We start from the raw sequence: 13544 nt of genomic DNA on the forward strand, positions 1-13544 counted from the left end.
CTTCAACAATATAACCAAAAACTGCTAAACATGCAAACTCATAAACACATAATCATCATAACACATATAACACCTGATTTAACGTGGAAACCCAAATAGGGAAAAACCACTATGGGATTTAGGACCCACTAAGAAATATACTCTTCTAGAGTATGCTCGGTTAAAAGAAAATCCTGTTAAAGATTACAAACACATTGCTAGATGTGACCCGGTTAAGGGATTTCCCTCAGATCTATTAGGATCTTCACTTTGTTAGAAGTGACCTTGTGAAAGGATTTCAAACACTCATTTAGAATGTTACCTTGCTAGAGGGTTTACAAATAAGACTATTAAGTCCACTCGGTTAAGAGATTTTCTGTCACTTATAAAATAATAGTATTAAATATCTATCAGCAACTTCACATCTAAAATGCTAGAGCAGATTCTTATTTGCTCAAAATAATCTAGTCATAAGACTTATCTAGTCTTCTGCTGGGCTCCTTACTCTGTTATTCAAACAGGTCTTCAAGCTTCTGTGCTCAGTAATCACTATGTAGCATCCCTGTGCTTACACTTGCCCGCATACATTGTTCATCAATAATTTCTTACTTATAAACAATTTTCTAACTGCTAAATCTCCTTGATCACATTTCCCATGATCAATCTTAGCCATCAGATCTTCAAACTTGACTAGGTTCAATGCATCTTTCAATTTAAAAACATTTTACCTTGCCTCGGGACTTGCATTCCTTTCTTGGAACTTGCACAAGGTTATTGCGGTTCAATCTAAGCTGTAGATCTTCCTGCCGATCTTTCATTACCATAGATCCTTAACAAACTTCATGCGTGACATTCCAATCATTCATACATCTCCAGCTAATCATTGTCCTTCATTAAATAATGCTTGTATTCATCCAATGCGCTCTATCCTAACTCGGTTGCAACTCAATAAATACTAAACTTTAGTCGGTAGACATTCCACTTTCATTAACCGATATCGATAACCTTAGGGTTTATCAACTAGGTTCCTTAGGGTTTACTGACTAGGTTCTTTGCTCGGTGACATAGTATAGTATTAACCTTACAATCAACAACATATGTAGGATATCAAAACAATCTAAACATCATGATCTCATCATTGTCTAACTTGGTAATAGTTGCCCATTGAATAACTTATTTCTCCCCTTATTCATCACATTCTTTCTGTGTCTTTTACTGACCACTTAATACTCATCAAATCAATTTCTTAAGATATGGCAACGTCATATTGAATAAAAAAATCAATTTCTTGACATCAATGACAAAATAATGTTATAAAGATAGTTATCATCCTTCTTCAGTTATATCAAATAATATTCAACAACCTTCTCAATATTCTCAATGAATATCAACAATTTGTCTTTCTACTGAAAATGGCAACAATCTCCCCCTTTGGCATTGATGGCAAAACCAATAATTAATTGGTAATACTAATAGGATATTCAAATTTATTCAGATTCAGATTGCTCTTAGACTTCTCCTATTATCCTTGAGTTGTAGAATTCTTTTGAAAGTCTTCTCCTCCTGTCATTAGTCTTCTATTATCTTCTTCATTTAGGATGTTTACCATTTAGTCTTCTCCCCCTTTGACAACAATGCCAAAAAGTAAAAGAACTAAATCATGATTTCTTCCTCTGTGAAGTGATTTGCCTTGCTGTGTATCATCTTAGTCTTGGTCAGAGCAACTTGTCTCTGTTCATTATTTACTGCATAACTTTAGGTGACCTCCTAAAGTGTAAATCTGCATCAATCCACACATAATATTATGTAGATTCATCAAATTGATTCTTTCACCGAACTCGGTTAGTCAGTAGAAGATAGGGGTAGTACCCTAACTTGCTTCTGAGATACTCAAAAGTGTCCCTTGGCAGTGGCTTTGTGAAAATGTCTGCTAATTGCTCCTTGGAACTGATATATTCCAGCATAACATTCTTCTCTTGAACTTCTTCTCTTAGATAATGATACTTTATAGATATATGCTTTGTCTTAGAGTGCATTACCGGGTTCTTTGAAATATTAATGGCACTAGTATTATCACATAATATAGTTACTGGCTCGGTAACTTTTTCATTTATACCTTCCAACAATTGTTTGATCCATGCTATGTTGGTACAATTCAATGCTGCAACAACATATTTAGCTTCTGCTGTTGATTGTGAAATACATCCTTGTTTCTTGCTAAGCCAACTTACTAATCTTTCTCCCAAAAAGAAAGCTCCACCACTTGGGCTTTTCCTGTCATTTATGTTTCCTGCCCAATCAACATCAGTATAAACTTTTAAATCAAAATCATTTCTCTTTCCATATACTAAGCCATAATCTTTAGTGCCTCTCAAGTATCTGAAAATTCTCTTGATTGCTATCATATGAGTTTCCTTGGGATTTGCAGAGAATCTTGCAACAATACCTACTGCATGGGCTATATTCGACCTACTATGCACAACATATTGCAACTTCCCAATTATAGATTGGTAAAGTGTCTCATCAACAGATGCAGATTCATCATTCTTTGATAGTTTATAGTTAGTAGTCATAGGAGTACTTACTAGTGTTTATGGTGAAAATGGATAACAATAATAACAAAATTGAAAGGCTAAATGAATTCAACCACCAAACCCTAGCCTAACAATGAACAAAGATCCACCATAACATATGAAGATAACCTAAGACAATGCAAATAACTCAAAATCACAAAGATTATACCATCACATGTCCAATAGGGTTTTGATCTCCATTCTTCCTATCTCCATTGATCTTGCTTGATATACTTGCTCTCAGATTTTTGTATGCACAAGAGCTCAACAAAGAACGGAATGTGGTTGCAAGTGGAATTGTAGTGTAGCCAAGTACTCCAAAATCAGTCATTAGGATTTGTCATTAGGGTTTGACAATGAAGAAAGCATCTTCTTAAATAGAAGACACAATAAGAAATGGAGGGTTAAGATTGAGAGGTGTAAAAAGAGAGGTCGGTTAGGATTAGAGGGTAGGTAAAAGAAATAGTAAAATAATGAAAGAGGTAGGTAGTGTAGGAAATAAGAGATGAATGACATGTGTCATGTGTGGAAAAGATAATGAATTAATTAAATAAATAAAGATTTATTTAATTAATAGAAGAAGTGGGATAATTAAATAAAAAAAATATTTATTTAATTTAGGAAAGGGATAATTTAAATAAATAAATGTATTTATTTAAATGAGAAATAAGGCTAGAAGAGGATAAATGAATTAATTAAATAAATAAAGATTTATTTAATTAATAGAAGAATTAGGCTTAGATAATTAAATAAATAAAATATTTATTTAATTAGACATGACAATTTTGGGTGTCTACATTTTGCCCCTCTTTGAGACAATGCGGCTTGTCGCGTTGTTTCAAAGAAGATAAGATGAACTGATACAAAGTTGCCCCAGAATGGGAATTATATGCCCCCTCGAGAGATTGGATGAAAATGTCTGAAAAGATTGCAGACAATCTCTCGATAAGAAAGAAAGGCTAGAATGGACTGATCGGATAAAGTGACAAAGTCACGGGATACAGAAGACTGACTCGGGAAATGAGGGTGAGGGCTAGGGTAGGCTATAAGATAGACCACAGGGGGAAAATACATCCTCATTGTCATCTACACCGTCACAAGAGCTTAGTGCAAAGCGAAAATAAAGCAACAACAGTCAGCAGCGATGGCTTTTGTTCATAGTTTCGACCGTGTTCGCCGATTCTAGAGGCCAACGGAGGCAGGAGAGCTAGTGAGTACCACAAAACCTCCTCGTACTTTGATGCATTTATTATTGTCATTAACTCATACTAGGTAATGTAATAAATGCGCATTTATGTCTTCCAGGTCAAATCGGCAGTTCTGTGATGAACATACGCTGTCGATTGGATAAGCTACTGAGAGGATACACTCAAGAAGGTCCTCTAGGGAAGACTAAGATAGATCAAGGCACTTTGTGATGAACAGGGAGTATAAAATATGAGCAGCACTTTGTGATGAACAGAGAGTGCAAATGTGAGTAACACTTTGTGATGAACAGTGAGTGTCACACACGTAGTACTTTGTGATGAACAGGAAGTACTACTAGGATAGATAGCAACACTTTGTGATGAACAGTGAGTGTCACTAGGATAAATAGCTATGTGCATTTAGATAGCGAGTAGCATTTTGTGATAAACAGTGAATGCCACTATGACTGACATGATTTGATTTGCTTGACTGCAGGAGTACTTGCCGATGCTGGAGTCACGGAAGAGATTCCCATCGACTCAGAGGTTGCGACCAGAGTTGACAGCTGAGGACTGAGTTGCAATTGAGGTTATGGGATTGAGATACATTCTGTATGTGCCTGAGTTTCGGGTGAACATGGGATTGTTGACTGCACTGGCTGAGAGATGGCACTCAGAGACTTGTAGTTTGCATTTGCCGATGGGTGAGATGACAATCACCTTGGAGGATGTATATAGGATTCTACGGATACCGATCGATGGGGAGTTAGTACCCTATGATCAAGACGGAGATAGGGATGCACTGAGATAAGTGTTCTAGGATCCAGGACTAGGGATGAGGGTGGGACATGTGGCATGGGATACCATGACATGGACAGGATTAGCACTACCAATAGTGTTGACAGGAGTTATCAGTGGGTTCCTCTGTCTAGATAGGACGACACGAGGGGTGGCTGCAGGGGACACAGGGGCCAGGAGAGTTGATCTTGGGGTGGGTCCTTCTAGGGTTCAAACTCCGTCGAGGCCAGGCGGCTTCGAGGGAGGGAGTTCATCATAGCCTTAGAGGGCTCCCTATGTATCAGTATTGTACCATTTTTGTATTGTAGACACCTGCGGGTGATTTTGTAGCCATATGATTCTTTTAACATCATTGTATCATGACACTTTTGATTATATATGAGAGATGATCCATTTTTGCGGTAGCTGTATGCATGTGTACCGATGTGATGAGATTTTTCATGATGTATGTTTTATGTGATGCTTATGATATGGATGCAAATGTGAATGTATGAAATGCAAATGAATATGATAATGCAAATGATTATTTACATAATGAAAATGTCAGATGTGCTAACATGTGTTGTATGCAGGATGTGATGCAATTGTGATATCTATATGTATGTATGAAATGCTTATATGTGGTGATGTAGGTGTAACTATATGAAATGCAAATGTTTTTGGTGTGTCATTATACTCAGTCATGTGATAGTGGGCTACGCGGACTCGAGAAGGACAATGGAAGTCAATCAAGAAAGGGGGATGGAAGACAGAAGATATGAACGTGAAAGAGCTTCTTGTGCGTTATCATCATTGAGCTTTATTATGGCAAGTAGGTTATGACAATCGAGGCATTTGTTCGGCCCAGAAAGTCATTGTACCTGTTTGCATGGAGATAAGACAGTCACAAACAAGGAATGCCCCAGTTCATACTAGACTCACAGTGTCCTCATATCCTTGGACAAGTCATAGCATTACTAAAAGACAATCCACAGACAACAAATGCAAATAGGTGACGATACCCCATCCTCGCCTTTCTAGTCAAAGACATCCTGGAGATAGAATCTCTAGTCAAAGACATCCTGGAAAAGCTAAAAGACATGTCACCAAAAAGATAAAATCAAAAGAAAACCAAGACTTGACACCAACATCCACTGTAGTCCTCAAGTTTAGTGTCTCTTGTCACTTGTTTAAGTCTTATTCGATTGTGGTCACAATGTTCACTTTCACAAAAAGGATAGATAGCACTGAACCATATGTTGTCTGAGTCTGTTGAAAGATTTGATTTTGTTGAAGCTCATTGTTGCTGCTGTGTCTCATCTGAAACTGACTGAATCCATGAAACTGATACTTTATTGTGGAGAAGATGGAACTTTATTGTGAACTGGCGATGCAGATGTTGCTTTATTGCGGATTGTGCGCGGATAGACTTGAAGGAAGCTGGAAGAAACTGTACTCCTCGAAACATGTGATGTTCTTAGTTCCACACCCATCACTAGACGTAGGAATTGCCTTAATCACAGATAGGAGCCGATTTATTATGGATGGAAAGGGAATGAAAAGGGAGGGTTATGGATGGCTAACCAATCTTAGGTAGATCAATAACAAACCATGATGGGAATGGTTAAGTTTATTGTGAATGAATAGGTTGTGAGTGTGTGCAAAGTGAAAAGATGAAAGAGAATCCTGAAGGAGAGAGGAGCAAAGTCTCTACGCATGGCGCTGGTGACCCAGTTTTCACCATGGTACTTGCCCAGGGCGCCACCAAAGTGGTTTTCACCGTTGGATGAAATTATTTCTCTTTACTTTTTTTCGATTTTTCAATTTTTTTGTTGTCACAAGGCGCCTGTTTGCCAGGTTTTCACCAAGTAACGATTTTTTTGTTTTATAATTTTTTTTGTATTTTTGAAATTTTTTTGATTTTTTTGTATTTTTGAATTAGGATATTCTGAAAATTATGTGTAGAACCTGCGAAGGTGCATGCTGTTGATAGGATCCTCTAAGGGTTCACCTTCTGTAGTTGAGAGCTGATATGCCCCAGATCCATATGTTGCTGTGATGATGTAAGGACCAAGCCAGTTGGGTTCAAATTTGCCCTTCTTATCTTTGTCTTGTTGATTATTGGGGTTCTCTCTGAGGACTAAGTCACCTACTTCAAATGTGCGAGGCTTGACCTTGTGATTGTAACTGCGACTCATTCTTTGTTGGTAAGCCTTGAGATGATTAAAAGCAGTGTGTCTTCGTTCCTCCAGCAGTTCTAGTTCTTGTAAGCGAGAGACCCTGTAGTCTTCATTGTTGATTATGTTTCTTAAAGAGACCCGTAAAGAAGGTAACTTGACCTCAATAGGCAAGATGGCTTCAGAGCCATAGACAAGTGAGTAAGGTGTAGCTCCTGTAGGTGTGCGGACACTTGTACGATAGGCCCAGAGTGCAGGATTGAGTTGGATATGCCAGTTACGGCCAGCGTCGTCGACTGTCTTTTTAAGGATTTTAAGAATTGTTTTGTTAGACGCCTCAGCTTGGCCATTACCTTGAGGGTAATATGGTGTGAAGAAACGATGGGAGATATGGAAGCACTCACAGAGTTCACGAACATCCTGATTCTTGAAGGGACGCCCGTTATCAGTAATGATGGAAGTAGGAATCCCGTATCGGCAGATGATGTAGTTCAGGATGAAAGTAGCAATTTGTTTTCCAATAACTTGTGTGAGAGGTACGACTTCAATCCACTTTGTGAAATACTCTGTGGATATGATAATGAATTTATGTCCATTGGAAGAAGGAGGGTGAATCTTGCCTATGAGATCGAGTCCCCACTGACAAAAGGGCCAAGGAGATGCAAGTGGTTGTAGTTCCTGTGCTGGTGCATGTATGAGGTCTCCATGAATTTGACATTGCTTACACTTCTTGACAAACTGATATGCCTCTTTTTCCATAGTAGGCCAGTAGTATCCAGTCCTGATGAGTTTCTTGGCCAAGGTAGGACCACTAGTATGCGGACCACATATCCCTTCATGCACTTCTCGTAATGCAATCTGAGCTTCGTCATTCTCTAAACATCTCAGAAGGGTGCCATCTAGACCTCGTCGATATAGGATATCAGCTAGGATAACGTATCGAGAGGATTGGCGAATGAAAGTGCGGCATTGATTGTTCGATAGATCGGGAGGTAAGATATTGTCGCGAAGGTATGTGAATATGGAACCATATAACTGGGATTTAGGACCAACAACACATATCATTTCTGTAGGAGTGATCTCATATGACGGAATCAGCAGGTTGTCTACCAGGAATTCATAGCAGGTCTCATTTTGTGGTAGATCAATGAGCGAAGCAATCGTAGCCATGGCATCAGCAGCGCGATTCTGTTCTCTTGGTATCTGCTCAAACTCTATCTTTGCAAAGTGCTGTTTCAGCTCATCTACCAGTTGTTTGTAAGGCATTAGCTTTTCATCTTTTGTTTGATAATCATCAATTGCTTGACGGATGACAAGTTGAGAATCCCCAAAAACACGAAGTTCTTGGATCTTCCATTGAACTGCAATTCTTAACCCAGTTGTTAATGCCTCGTACTCTGCTATATTGTTGGTGCAAGGAAATGACAAGCGGTATGACTTTGGTATAGAATCGCCTTGAGGAGTTATAAAGAGTATACCCGCTCCTGCCCCATGCTGTGTGTATGAGCCGTCAAAGTATAATTGCCATGGCTTTGCAGGTGATATTGTTAGAATGGACTCATCTGGAAATTCTGACTGTAGAGGAACATCATCTATCATGGGAGCATCTGCCAGTTGATCTGCAATTGCTTGTCCTTTTATAGCTTTTCTGTCCACGTATTCAATGTTGAATTCACTCAAGATCATTACCCACTTGGCCAGCCGCCCAGTAAGTGTAGCTTTGTTGAGAAGATATTTTAGTGGATCAATTCTGGCAATCAACTTAGTCTTGTGAGTGAGCATATAATGCCGTAATTTTTGTGAAGCAAAGACCACAGCGAGACAGGCACGCTCAATTGGTGTGTAGTTCAGCTCATATCCCACCAATGTGCGACTGATATAGTATATTGCCTTTTCCTTGCCGTCATCAACCTGTTGTGCTAGGAGTGCCCCCAGTGCTGTTGGAGTAGCTGATATGTAAAGTAGCAATGGTTGATCTGGAATTGGTGGCATCAAGACAGGCGGGTTCAAAAGATAGTCTTTAAGTGCCTGAAAAGCCTGTTGACAGTTCTCATCCCATTTGAACTTGATGTTTTTGTGTAGCAGGTGCTGGAAAGGATTACACTTATCTGCAAGTTGTGCTATGAATCTTCGTATGGACTGGAGTCTCCCTTGTAAAGATCGAAGTTGACTGATATTCTTGGGTGGCGGCATGTCCAAGATAGCCTTGACTTTTGCTAGATCAGCTTCTATTCCTCTTTTAGACACAATGAATCCTAGGAGCTTCTCGGAGGTTACTCCAAAGACACATTTCTTAGGATTTAACCTTACCTTGTATTTTTCCAGCCTATCAAAGACAACTAAAAGTATGTTCAAGTGTGTGTCTCTGTCTATTGATTTTCCCAAAAGATCATCAACATAATCTTCCACTGTTATGTGCATGAGATCATGAAAGATAGTAGTCATAGCTCGTTGATACGTGGCACCTGCATTTTTCAGCCCAAAGGGCATGACATTCTAGCAAAAGGTTCCCCATGGACAAGTAAATGATGTTTTATGTTGATCTTCAGGTGCAATCCTGATTTGATTATATCCAGAAAATCCGTCCATTAAAGATAGCATTTCATGACCTGCCGTGAGATCAACGATCAAGTCAATGTTTGGTAATGGGAAATCGTCCTTTGGACAAGCCTTGTTGATATCTTTGAAGTCTGTGCATATTCGGATGCTGCGATCCGGTTTGCTGACAGGTACTAGATTGGAGATCCATTCGGGATAATCAATTGGGCGTATGAATCCGACATCCAATAATTTCTCCAGCTCTGCCTTGACTAGCAATGCCACTTGTGGATGCATTTTCCTTAATTTCTGCTTTATTGGTTTTGCCCCCGATTTAACTGTTAAATGATGCATTACTAAATCCGGGTCTAGTCCAAGCATATCAGCATAAGACCATGCGAAGTTGATTTGTCGTTCCTTAAAGAAGCTTATGAACTTTGTCCTCTCAGCCTCTGTCAATGATTGAGCCAAAAATATGTTGTGTGGAACTTCTGTTGTACCAATGTTTGTCTTTATAGTCTCTTCTACCAACATGGATGATTTTTCCTCGTATGATGCTGGGAGAATGTCGAGCCTTCCATCTTCGGACGCCTCAGAGAGGTTTTCACCCTCAGATACATCCTTTCTTTTTACTTTTGTAGAGTCAGATAGCGCCACAGTGTGGTTTTCGCCATAAGTCCCTTGTTTTGTTTTTATTTTCACATTTTTGCGACTAGAAGGCCCGACACCCTCACCAAAGTATGCCATGTTATTAAGCTCTATGGCGTATCCTGCTTTGTGGTCTCCGGGAGGAAGATCATTGCGAATGCCAAGATAATCGACAATAGCTTCGTCATTTTGAAATGTATCAAACTGTGCTGGTCCGTCATGATCCCAGTCAATGAGTTGGGGGTGGACAAGGGGAAGGTCTTTAGTGTTTTCAGAGTTCGCAAGGCTAATAGTGAAGATGTGGTTATATTCAGGTATGTCAAGATAGTCATCGAGGTCGTCAATGGCACTCTCCTCATCAGTTTCGATCGTGAGCGAGTCCAAATTATCATCACTAGTAGCACCCTCAGGGACAAGTGTCCTCATCCTATGTGATCTTGACCCAGGGCCTTGAAACGAAGCTTGTGCGGGATCCTTATGGGTTGGTTCTTGGCCAACTCTGAATTTTTTGTAAAACTCCTCCTCCTCTGTAGGTTCCTCTGGCTCTCTAAATGTCTCGTTGAGCTCATAATCGCTGGAGGATTTGTCTGAACCCCATTCCCATTCGTTGGAATCTGTAGAATAGTCATCCTCTTGTTGAACTTCGGCCATTTTGATTTGCCATACCTCTTTTGTTCCTTTATTTTGTAGTTTGGGATTTATAAAACCAAGCCCTTTTGAGCGTTCTCTTCTTGTAGTTAGCTCAGGTTGTAAGGGTTCCATGACACCTTCTTTGCGTAGTCTGAGAGGGCTTTTTCCATCATACCCAAATCTTTGCAAAATTTTGAAACCTTTGCCATAGTTCTCACAGGGTATAATAATCTGGTCATGTGTTTTGTCCTCAATGTCCTTATATAGCATTTTATATAAATTTTCTTCCTCCAGTTCACCCCATTTTTGAAAGATGGTAGGATCCCATTTGAGTATCATGATGGAGATTTGCTTGTTAGGATGTGGCCTCCCATATTCCTTGGGAGAGGTCATGACTTGTCGTAAGAACATTGTTTGATTCAAAGTGTATTCTCCCATGCCTTTGTCTTGAAACTTGGCTCTAAGTTCACCCTGTTTGGATGTCGAGGGCTTTAATGACTCAGGATCAACATACGCTGAAGAAGGAGTAGCCTCACGATTGCTGGGAATGATAGTCTCAGTATGTGATCTCAAGTTATTGCAATATATGAATGGATTTGGATCACCATTGACCGTTACCTCGACTCCATTGTGAGGGAACTTAATGCACTGATGGTATGTTGATGGGACTGCCCTCATTTCATGAATCCACGGACGTCCTAGCAATATGTTATACGTGAGATCTAGATCTAGGACTTGACAAACCACATCCTTTGTGACTGGCCCTATTCTTAGTGGTAAGGTGACTGTGCCCTTGGACGAGCGCTCTTCATCATCATAAGCCTTAATAGTGATTTGGTTTGTAGCATTCACAGCCTTGTCAGAATATCCCAATTGTCTGATGGTGCTCAATGTACAAATATTAAGACCTGCTCCTCCATCTATTAGGACTCGTTTTATTCGGTGTTTATGTATGAAGGCTTCAACATGTAGGGGTGCATTATGAGGCTGACTTATGGAGGCGTCATCGGCTTCTGTGAATGTGAGGGAGTGTGGAATGGATAGGTATCCCACCATGGCTTGAAACTGGTCCATGTTCAGATCAGTGGGGACGGCAGTATCTCTCAAGATTTTGTCAAGGATAGCTTTATGTGCAGGAGATATACGTAAGAGCTCAAGAATAGGGATGAGTGCAGGTGTCTTCCCTAGTTGTTCTACAAGATCGTACTCAGGCTTGGTAGATAAAGGATTGGTATTCTTAGTGGAGGCACTTGGCAATGTAATCTTACCTCGACGGGTTGTAACATGACATTCGGAGGTAGCTTCGGATGAAGATCCCACACCTTTTAGGACAATTTTGGGTCTTTGAGAAGGATTCTCAGGATTTTTGTTTTTGATAGTAATGGTAGAAATATAATTGTCCATTGAGATGTGATTGATAGTAGAATCATAATTGTAAGGTGCTCTAGTGTAATTGGCTTGATCATCTGTGACTTTGCCTTTTCCTTTGTCATGTTTTGGGAATGGTTCCTTAAACACCTCATGCTCTTGATTAGATGAATGTCCTTCAATCTCAATATCTCCTCTGTCAATGAGATCTTGTACAATGTTTTTCAATCAATGGCAATTACCTGTCTTGTGACCCTTGCTCTTATGAAACTCGTAGTACTCATCATCATTCCACCAATTCGGTTTGACCTTTGGTTCATATGGAGGAAAATCTGGAACTGTGATCACTTTGTTTGCTACAAGCTTTTTGAATACTGATTCAAGTGGTTCTCCCAATGGAGTGTACTTCCTTCGTGGTTTTGAAGTTGTTTGATTGTTCACTTGATTGTTGGTAGAATTTGATCCAGAAAAGACGAACTTTGGTCTCACTGTGTTGGCATCAACAACACCATCATTAACTGTGTTCTTGTTCTTGTTCCAAAATTTTGGTTTGTCCTTTCCTTTGAAGTCCTCTTTGTTTTCTTTGAATAGTTTGATAACTCCTTGTTCAATTAAGACCTTTTCCATTGCTAGGCCCTTTTCAATGACATCCTTGAATGTAGACAAACAAGCTTTTCTGAGATCATAGCCAATAGCCTTGTTAACATTTTGTGTGAACATTTCCACCATTTGTTTTTGCAGAATTTCGCAAGAGCATCTGCTAGCTAGGTTTCTCCATCTGTGTAAAAATGTTGCGAAAGATTCTCCTTCTTTTTGTTTAGTATTGCACAAGGTAGTAACTGAGACATCTGTTTCAATGTTGTAAGAAAAATGCTGAATGAATGCTTCTGCCAAGTCGCCCCATGACTTAATACCGGGAGGTAATTGAGAAAACCATTCCATAGCTTGGTCACCTAAGCTCTGTGGGAACAACCTCATCAAGTATGTTTCTTCTGCCGCTACCTCAATGCAAGCTGTGAAGAATTGTCTTATGTGTGCCTTGGGGTCTCCTCTCCCTCTATATTTGTCGAACTTTGGTGTTACAAAGTGTGGAGGAAACGGAGGCATTGGAATGCTCTTATCGAAGGGATAAGGGCATATATCTCTCATAGTGTATGTAGGTTTGGATGTACTCATGTCCTCCACTTTCTTTTGTAGATCTCTAATTTGTTGCTCCAAATTATTTTTGGGAGGAGATTGATTTCTTGTAGCATACCCCATGTTTGAAACACCCATTTGAGGAGGAGCTTGTTGCATGTATGGATGATACTGATCGTAGACATGTCCATATGGAGGTCTATATTGTTGCGACATGTATGGAGCACTTGGCATAACTTCTTGTTGAGGGACCCCATATCTGTTTTGTGTGTATAAACCATATTCAACAGGTCTTTCATTTTCCATTGTGTTGCCCCCAACTTTGACATGAGGTCTCCTTGTGTCAAAATTTTGAGGATGTCCTTGAGTATCCACTTGTCTTGATTGACCCATACCTTGAGCATGTGTTTGAGCATAAGGCCTCCATGATGGTCTTTGAATGTAAGTATCATATGTTTGAGCTTGTGTATGTGGGATTGCTGGTTTTTGAAGCAAAACTGATGGTGACTCAGGCATCATATTCAGTCCTC

This window comes from Cryptomeria japonica, chromosome 7 (assembly GCF_030272615.1).
Source record: "Cryptomeria japonica chromosome 7, Sugi_1.0, whole genome shotgun sequence".
Classification (NCBI taxonomy): Eukaryota; Viridiplantae; Streptophyta; class Pinopsida; order Cupressales; family Cupressaceae; genus Cryptomeria; species Cryptomeria japonica.